The sequence below is a fragment of the Palaemon carinicauda genome, chromosome 6 (assembly GCF_036898095.1).
Source record: "Palaemon carinicauda isolate YSFRI2023 chromosome 6, ASM3689809v2, whole genome shotgun sequence".
In the NCBI taxonomy this organism is placed as follows: domain Eukaryota; kingdom Metazoa; phylum Arthropoda; class Malacostraca; order Decapoda; family Palaemonidae; genus Palaemon; species Palaemon carinicauda.
The window spans coordinates 113,334,206-113,343,758 of record NC_090730.1 but is presented as its reverse complement, the minus strand read 5'-3'; positions in this window follow the sequence as shown (position 1 = coordinate 113,343,758).

Genomic DNA, 9,553 nt, shown 5'->3' with positions numbered 1-9,553 from the left:
GGGTTTCTTTAAAGTTACTCAAATATTGTTGAACAGTTACAGTCTGATTAGAGTCTGGGGGCTTTAACCATTCATCTTTAATTAATGTAAGGGGTCCTCTTAATAATCTCCCATATACCATTTCAAAAGGAGAAACACCAAGGGATTCCGGGGGGGGGGGGGAGGGGACTCACGTATAGCAAACAACAAAAACTTTACTCCTTCATCCCAATCAAGATTGCTCTCTAAACAAAACTTTTTTAACATACTTTGAATATTTGGTGCCATCGTTCAAGGACTCCCTGAGGTTCTGCATGATATGCAGATGATAAGCTATGTTTTATATTTAATTCCTTAAGGATTTCTGAAAAGAGTTTACTTATAAAGTTAGAACCACGATCAGTTTGGATATCCTTAGGGATCCAGTAAGTAGTAAAGAAACTTAAAAGATGTTTAGCAATATTTTTGTCAGATATATTCTTAAGTGGAATGGCCTCTGCAAAACGAGTAGTGGGACACATAAGAGTTAATAAATATTGGTTACCACCTTTCGTCTTGGGCAAGAGTCCAACACAGTCTATGACTAATTTCTCAAAGGGCTCATGTGGAACTAATATAGGCTGTAAAGGGGCTTTAGGAATTACTTGGTTAGGTTTGCCAGCTATTTGGCATACATGACATGTCTTTATGAAATCTCCTATGTCTTTCCTCAAATTAGGCCAATAGAACTCATGAAGTATTCTATAGTAAGTTTTGTCTTGTCCCAAATGACCACCTGGTCCATCATGTGCAATTTCCATTATATGAGTGTGTACTGAAAAGGGAACAACAATTTGGTATTTCTCACTCCAGGTATCAAGATTTGAATAGTTAGGACGGTAAAAATGCATTAGGATACCATTATTATGATAAAAACAAGGGGATTTATTCAAAGATTTCATATCAACAGCCTCTTCATGCAAACAAGATAAAGATTGATCTGACCTCTGGGCAGCTATTAGTTTATCTCTAGACATTACCTTAGCTAAAAAATCACTATTTACTTCAAAGTCATATACCTTTTCTCCTGATATTTTCAGCAATGATTCCAAATTAGAATTACGTTGTATAGACCCGCTTGTTGTTATTCCACATAACATTCTAACAGAAAAGTTATTGCCTAAAATACTGAACTTTGGTATAGTTTGGAAATTTTGTCCAGACTGAAAAACCTTACTTATACCAATTCACGAGTCCAATAACAACTCATTTTCCTTAGATAGAATATCTACAACTAGTATGAACTATTCAGCATATATGAAAAAGTATTTCAGGGAAAATAGTGTGTGTGAGCAGTCAATCATCAAGACAGCGAGTCTATGAGGATGGTTTTCATAATCACTTACTGACCAATAAAGAAAAATTGACATAAAAACACTGGGAATGTCGCCTTGGATTTTCTTTATATCATCTCCACGGTGATCACTCGTTTTGGAAAATTGTCATCTCTACCGGTGAAAAACATTTTACATCAGTGGAAGCACGAACAAGGCATTGCTGGAGGTGACATAATACCTGCTATGACTTAACAAATATTCAGAAAAGAGCTAAGAATGGAAGAGTTCGTATTAATTTGTGGAGTTGGATGATTATTTGGAAGGTTCACGGGCAATGATTATGTAGATGCCCTGCTTCCCAGAGTGAGAGCCATGGCCATTCCCAATCCACAACCAAATGTTCCAATGCACGATAATAGCCACACCCATACCAACACAGTGATTAGAGCTTGGTTAGAGCATCACCCAGAAATCCAAGTAATAAACTGGCCACCTAAGGCGTGCGACCTCAACCCCATAGAGAACCTATGGGCAAAAGTGGTTCGTTATTGGGATGTGAGAGAGCAACGAACGTGCTAAGCCATCTAAACAAGAGCGTTTGAATTGTGGGTGTCAAAATTTCACTTTACCATATGCCAGAATCTTGTGAGGAGTATGTATGCATGTCTAAATGAAGTTGTAGACACTAATGGTGGATGGACATCACACTAAGGAGCGTTTAGTTTACATTGTATATATGAAAGATTCTTGGATTAGGATTAAAATAATGAAACTTTTTCTTTACTTTTCAGCAAATATTTATATTCAGTAAGCTAATCAACTGCATTTGGTCACTGTAGTCTAGTTTTTACACTATTCTCCTGGGGTCATAATAATCTAAATAAACACAACTCTGAAATTATGATGTCTCTTATCAACCAACTTTAATACTAACTGAATATGATTGCTTATTAACCAAGAAATAAACACGGGGTAAGCATTCAGTGACTTGTCTTTATAGAATCTACAAAAAGCAGTAGAACTCATTTGTGGTAGCACAATATTTGACAACTAAATATAAAGCGCATCTTTAGAAAAAAAAAAATGACACTCAACGAGACCAAGAAAAGCCATAAATACACCTAAACGAACCTTACGTAATATAAGCTAGGGGAGGATATAAAGTAATATGAAGATGATTTGTAGTTGCTCTCTGAGGATTGACTGCTCACACAAACACCAGTGTTTCCTGAAATACTTGTTCATATATGGTGAATTGTTTCAACCCAATCGCAGATATGCTATCTAAGGAAAATGAGTTGTTATTATACTCGTGAATTGGTGTAAGTAAGATTATTCAGTCTGGACAAAATTTCCAAACTATACCAAAGTTCAGTATTTTAGGCAATAACTTTTCTGTTAGAATGTTATGTGGAATAACAACAAGCGGGTCTATACAACGTAATTCTAATTTGGAATCATTGCTGAAAATATCATGATACTGATGAATTGATAGTGAATTATTTTAGAAAAAAAAATGCCTCCTTCCCCGCCTTTAGAATCACACTTTCGATACACATACACACACGCATATATATATATATATATATATATATATATATATATATATATATATATATATATATATATATATATATATATATATAGAGAGAGAGAGAGAGAGAGAGAGAGAGAGAGAGAGAGAGAGAGAGAGAGAGAGAGAGAGAGAGAGAACTTCTAGCATATGTTTACGTAAGATCTTTCACTCAGGACATAATAAATGCCAAACTAATCATCGATCCTTTTTGTCAACAAGTTGTTCGCGAGAATGGTATAGCAAATAACACAGCAAATATAAATTAGAATCCTCATGATAATAAAACTGGGATCGAATCGTGTGATATTATATGGCATTCAAGTTCATACGTAATGTTTTGTGCTTCCCCTGCCATCACACACCTTACAGCTCCAACAAGTCGTATTTCCCCTGCCCGCCCGTCCTCCCTCCCCTTCCTGGCGTCCTCTCCCAGCCAGTCGTTCCCCTCCCGTTCGCTGTACTCCCTCCTCACTTCCAAACTTTTCTACACCTGATGTTCTGGAATCTATAGATATTGGGGGTGACAGAGGGGAACTTGAGACGACAGGACTAATTCATTTGACTGTACACTGTTCACATCTTCAGCAATACTGACAATTGGCTACCAGAAATCCTGACAATTTGATTGATTGTGTGTACCCTGAATTGAAGGAGGTTTTCCGCCCACCTGTTCTTTGATGACTTCGTGTTGGGTATCAATACTCTTGGCCTTCAGATGAGCAGCAGTCTTGTCTACCTGTTGAAGATAATTATAATATAGGTAACAACGGTGATAGTTTTGATAACAATCACGGCGATGGTATCGATTGTAGCATTTAGAATATTATCACCAAATGTATGTTTTGTAAATAAGAGTGGAATTGTTGATAAACTATTAAAGATTTCGTCTTGATATTTATAAAGTTATTATAAAATGTTTTGAAAATTACTACACAAATTATAAGACTAAAAGAAATTATTTTTTCGCATGAATAGTTTATTAAGCATGGAATTCTTCACATAACATTTTCAAAACCCAATAATAACCTTCGTGAATAAATTTTATACTTTTTTGAGTAATCACGATAAAAAATTTATTTTCCTGCATAATGTAATACTCTGCATAGCATTCATGATGACGACTCCCACAGTACTGGACACAAAATAATTATATCTTTGCCAATTGTTCTAATATATTTTTCAATTACTTGTTCTTCTTTTCCAGACATATCTGATAGGTACAAAACATGGAATAGGAGCCATTCCTCATTCTTTCACTCGTTGTTTATGTAAACTCTTAAAGAGAAACCAGTCATCCTAATTTCGGCCATAAAATGCAAGAAGTAGTCAAAGGAAGTCACTACTTCCAGTGTAGTTTGTTTCGAGGGTGCTAATGCAATGAGCAGGTCATTACGATATTGTATAACACTTTAGACACCAAATATTTATGCAGATTTTATTAGCAACTTGAGTTGTTGTTCTCCCATACCAGAACTATGGGGAATCAGGTTGTTATTTAAGCTGCTCATCAGTAACTCACAGACACAATAAGGTCTGAACTTGATATAATAACGCATGAAACTTCAGGGGATGCCTCTCGATTACAACAAATATGACTTTTATCAATGTTTAATATACAATGCACTGCATCCCAGTTACACAAGCTCACAATAAGGGGGTCCTAAATTCCGTTCACTTTCAGAATGAGGGCTTCTCTCCCCTCTACGTTCGCCGTGGCATATAGCCTCCCTCCTTTTATTGGGCAGGTTTAGCATTGCTTAAGAAGGAGAATTCATCAACCTTGTGTTTTTGCCGTGACAGATCTGTACTTGGACAGTCATACTACGACCGAAGACTGGCCTACCAATATAAATATATATATACATATATATATACATATATATATATATATATATATATATATATATATATATATATATATATATATATATATATATATATGTATGTATATATATATACATATACACACATATATATAATGTATATATATATGTATATATATACATATATATATGTATATATATATATATATATATATATATATATATATAAATATATCTATATAGATATATATGTATATATATATATATATATATATATATATATATATATATATATATATATATATATATATATATATATACATCAACAAAAATGAAGACTTACCGATTTCGTAAAAGCACTTCCTGTGTTAAAGAGGTAAGTAAGGATGAATGCACCAGAGGCTGCCGTGCAAGGTCCAATTCCTCCGAATAAGTCTCCGGTCATGGAGAGGTATCCAAAGACAATTGAGTTGAGCAGCGTCAATAGAATCATCATAGTAACATGTTCGAAGAAATAACTCAGCAAATCTTCCTTGCAGGCTTTCATCTGTGACCAAGACCAAAAATGTCCATTTGAGAGAAGTTATCTTATTGTATTTTGGGAACAACAGGGCAGCTATTTTCAAGGTAAATATGGGTATACTGTATGTTCATTCTGTCATAACCATAGTTTAAGTCAGTGTATAATACAAGCTTATAATCTTCTGGGTAATACTTGGTCTTTGTGATATGATTATTATATTAAAATATTAAATCCCTAAGTTGTGAAAGATTAAGTATTTGCCTTTTCATGTCAGTTGTTTGTTTAAACCAACGCTATTTTCATATGTCTTTGTTGTAAGAACTATAATATCTTCCTTATATCTTTAACATAATCCACTAGAAAATACTGAACAAGATCACGCATGTTTGTTGAAACATGAGATAATTCAATTCGTCCCTCCAATGTTTACTGGAAATGACGAGTGAAATACACTTGAATAATTCTAAGCACTCTTACCTGGGACACCAATCGTTCAATTCTGTAAAGGGAATACTTCATTTTGGAAACTTCATTAGCAAAGGGGCTATCTTGGTTACCTCTAGCCTCTGCCTTCACAGAATCCAAACTAACTAGTGATAAGGACCAGCAGTGTGATTCCATTTGTTGATTTGAAGGCTTTCGTATGATCTCAGTTACAGTATCAAACAGTATGTTTGACATCAATGTGATAATTGATTTGAAGAAGAGAATAGGAAGCGTTGGTCTTATTGCTGTAGCATAGAGAGCTAAAGGTGAGAAAATCATTAAAGGAATGTTTATCAAGTCTGGATTCTCTGTGGCGAAAAAGGGCGTAATGAAAGCTAAGGGTAAAGGGGTAAGGACCAAGAGGAGAATTTTGATGCGCAGTTGTTTCTTGAAGGATCCAGAACTCTTTCCAAATATAACAAACTCATGATTTTGCACAATAGATCTAAAAGCTTTGCTCTTAACCAAGTAGATAAAGGGTATGAGCATTGCCGAGGAATTTGAGAATACTAGACAAACTATCGCTATCATCACTGCAACGTTATGCTCCTTGAAACTTAGAGTGAAGGTGTAGCAGTAGAATGGAATGCTGATGCTCAGCAAAGTGGAAAAAATAGCCCAACATAGGTACCAGACAGAGAACACTATATCCCCTGTAGTATTGACAGTCTTCTTCAGGTAGTAGGGAATGATGCCTAGTATTCGCAGTACAAGAAACATGTCTTGTAAAGCCCAATCTTCTTGGGTTTTCGTCATGGTAGAAACAACTGTTGCAAAAGATGTAAGAACAATCCTTTCCTTCATTGATTTGAAACGAGACTGGCTGGTGCTTGGCTAGAGTAGGGTTTTTGCTAATCTGGCGATCCAATGAAAGCGGTCTATCGATGCATTATTGCAATGGTGACCTTGTTTAGACACCATTTGTATAATCGATATAAGTTATTAGATGTGTAGAGATGTGAAATTGCTTATCGATTTAACCGTCAAGTTTTATATAAGTCGGAACATTGACCTTTAGAGGAATGTGTTGATGTTCAAATTGCCCTCCCAACCATTAAAGGTGGTTTCTGATGGTTATCATCCCCATTGTTGAGATAGTAGGTAGTAGCTTGATCAGGGCACCAGCAACCCATTAAGATACTACTGATAGAGAGTTTTGGATCCTTTAACTGGTCTGACAGTACTGCATAGTATCTCTCTCTCTCTGGTTACGGCTCAGTTTTTCTTTGCTAACACCTACACCGAATAGTCTGGCCTATTCTTTCCACATTCTTCTCAGTCCTCACACACCTCACAACACTGAGATAACTAAAAAATTCTTCGCACAAGGGGTTAATTACTGCAGTGTAATTGTTCAGTGGTTAATTTCCTTTTGGTAAGGAGAGAAGAGAGCCTCAGCTATGGTAAGCAGCTCTTCTAGGAGAAGGAAACTCTCAAATCAAACCATTGTTCTCTAGTCTTGGGTAGTGATATAGAGTCCTCTTGCAAGAGGGTACACTCTGGCACACCATTTTATATTATCTCTCTTTCTCTAGTTTTTATTTAGTTTTGCAGTTTATATATGAAAGGTCTATTTTAATGTTATTATTGTTCTTAAAGTATATCATTTTAATTGTTCATTACTACCTTATTTATTTATTTCTCTCCTTTCCTCACTGAGCTATTTTTCCTTGTTGGAGCTCTTAGGAATATAGCACCTTGCATATCCAACTAGGGTTTTAGCTTAGCTATTAATAATAATAATATAAATAATAATAATAGGAATGTGTCTGCCATCAGGATAATTTGCATATCAAGCCAATCTCTTAAAAAGCTGGTTACGTTAGTATTGGTTCTGTTTCTAAATCCATTACGAAATACAAAAGCTATTAGCAAAGTCACCCAGAAAAGTAATGGAAAAAAAATCCTTAACTCCCTCTCTTACAAAATTACAACGGACCGTGGGAGTCTGATGGTAGCGGCAGTAAGCCTTCAGCTTCATGCTCCTGAACTCAGGGGATAATACTAAGATATGACACGTCCTAAATTTTTCTGTTATTATCCTTCGCCTTCCAGAGTTGTATCTATGGTGGATATATCGGAATTTTTGAATTCTGGAAGTTTTCCTAGGAAACACACACACACACACACACACACACACATATATATATATATATATATATATATATATATATATATATATATATATATATATGTATGTATATATATATATATATATGTATAGATAGATAGATAGATAGATAGATATACTGTATATATATATATATATATATATATACTGTATATATATATATATATATATATATATATATTTATATATATACATATATATAAATATATATATATATATATATATATATATATATAAATATATATATATATATATATATATATATATATATATATATTCATATATATACTATATATATATATATATATATATATATTTATATATATACTATACATATATATATATATGTATATATATATATATATATATATATATATATATATATATATATATATGCCTCATAGGTTCTTACAAAGTCCAGTTTCTGAGTTTCTTGTCATTCATTGGTATTTCTGTAATTTCTTAAATGTTGATGTTAATGTAAAAGTTTTCTCCCGAAGGAGTATTTCTTTACCAGTTGTAAGTATGAAGTTTCCATCATCTCTTTAGTTATGAGGCATTTTGTAATTCTTTAAATGTCCTGCATTTTCCATTTCAGAATAATCACAAATCATTGTATATGAAACAAAATATAATGATTTTATCTTAATATGAGTTTAATAAAGGTAATTCTTTACATGATGTGCAAATTTGTAAATATATACTGTATATATATATATATATATATATATATATATATATATATATATATATATATATATATATATATATATATATATATATATATATATATATATATATCTCAATGGAAGAATTCTGGTTTCAAAGTTTATAGAGACTGTATCTAATTAACTTTATTAGTGATCTTGATATTTTTCGTGAGTTATTCTTATTATTGCTCATTTGGAATTTCTTCGTCTCTTCTCTATTCCTTTCCGTACTGGACTGTTTCCTTATTGTAGCCTTTGGGCTTATAGTATCCTGCCTTTCAAAATAGGCTTATATCTTAGCTAGTAATAATAGTTAGAGTATTACTATCCCAGAATTCATATGATAGGTCCCTCACATCGTATATTCAGTTCGTCTTTTCACTCAGTATGTTTTTCAATCTATAGCTTACTGATATATATTATGATCCAATAGCATTCCCTTTTGTAGGAAAAAAACATATACTTATTCAGACATATTTTTACATTGATTAATCAATTGGCTTAAAATTAGATGACACAAGATTTTGAAATAATTGTGCCATCAATTATTTTAGTTCTATTAGTTTAATAGCATAATCGATAGTAATTAAATGAATGTAAGTTAACCTTTTTAATGCTCATTCACTTACGGAAGACAGAATTTCCACTCAAAATAACAACTGCAGGGTTTCATCAGTAAAACTTCCATTTGCCATTATTTAAACTAATTAATAGGGTCTAGATAGATTTTATTGATCACAAAATTACAATATTTTCATAATGTTTACGGAAGTCAAGTAATTTTGTTCACTTCATAAAAATAAATTCTACTCAGAGAATTTGGCCAAACAAGGAAACATCGCCAGAAAATAACATAAAATCTAATAATAAACCCTTTAAAGTCTCAGGAGTTTAATGGAATCATTATAGAGATTTGATTTGTTCGTCAAATTCATCAGAATAAAGTCCTTATTTCATTTTTCATTGCAAAGACAAAAAGAAAAATTATTTATAATATTCACAAACAAAT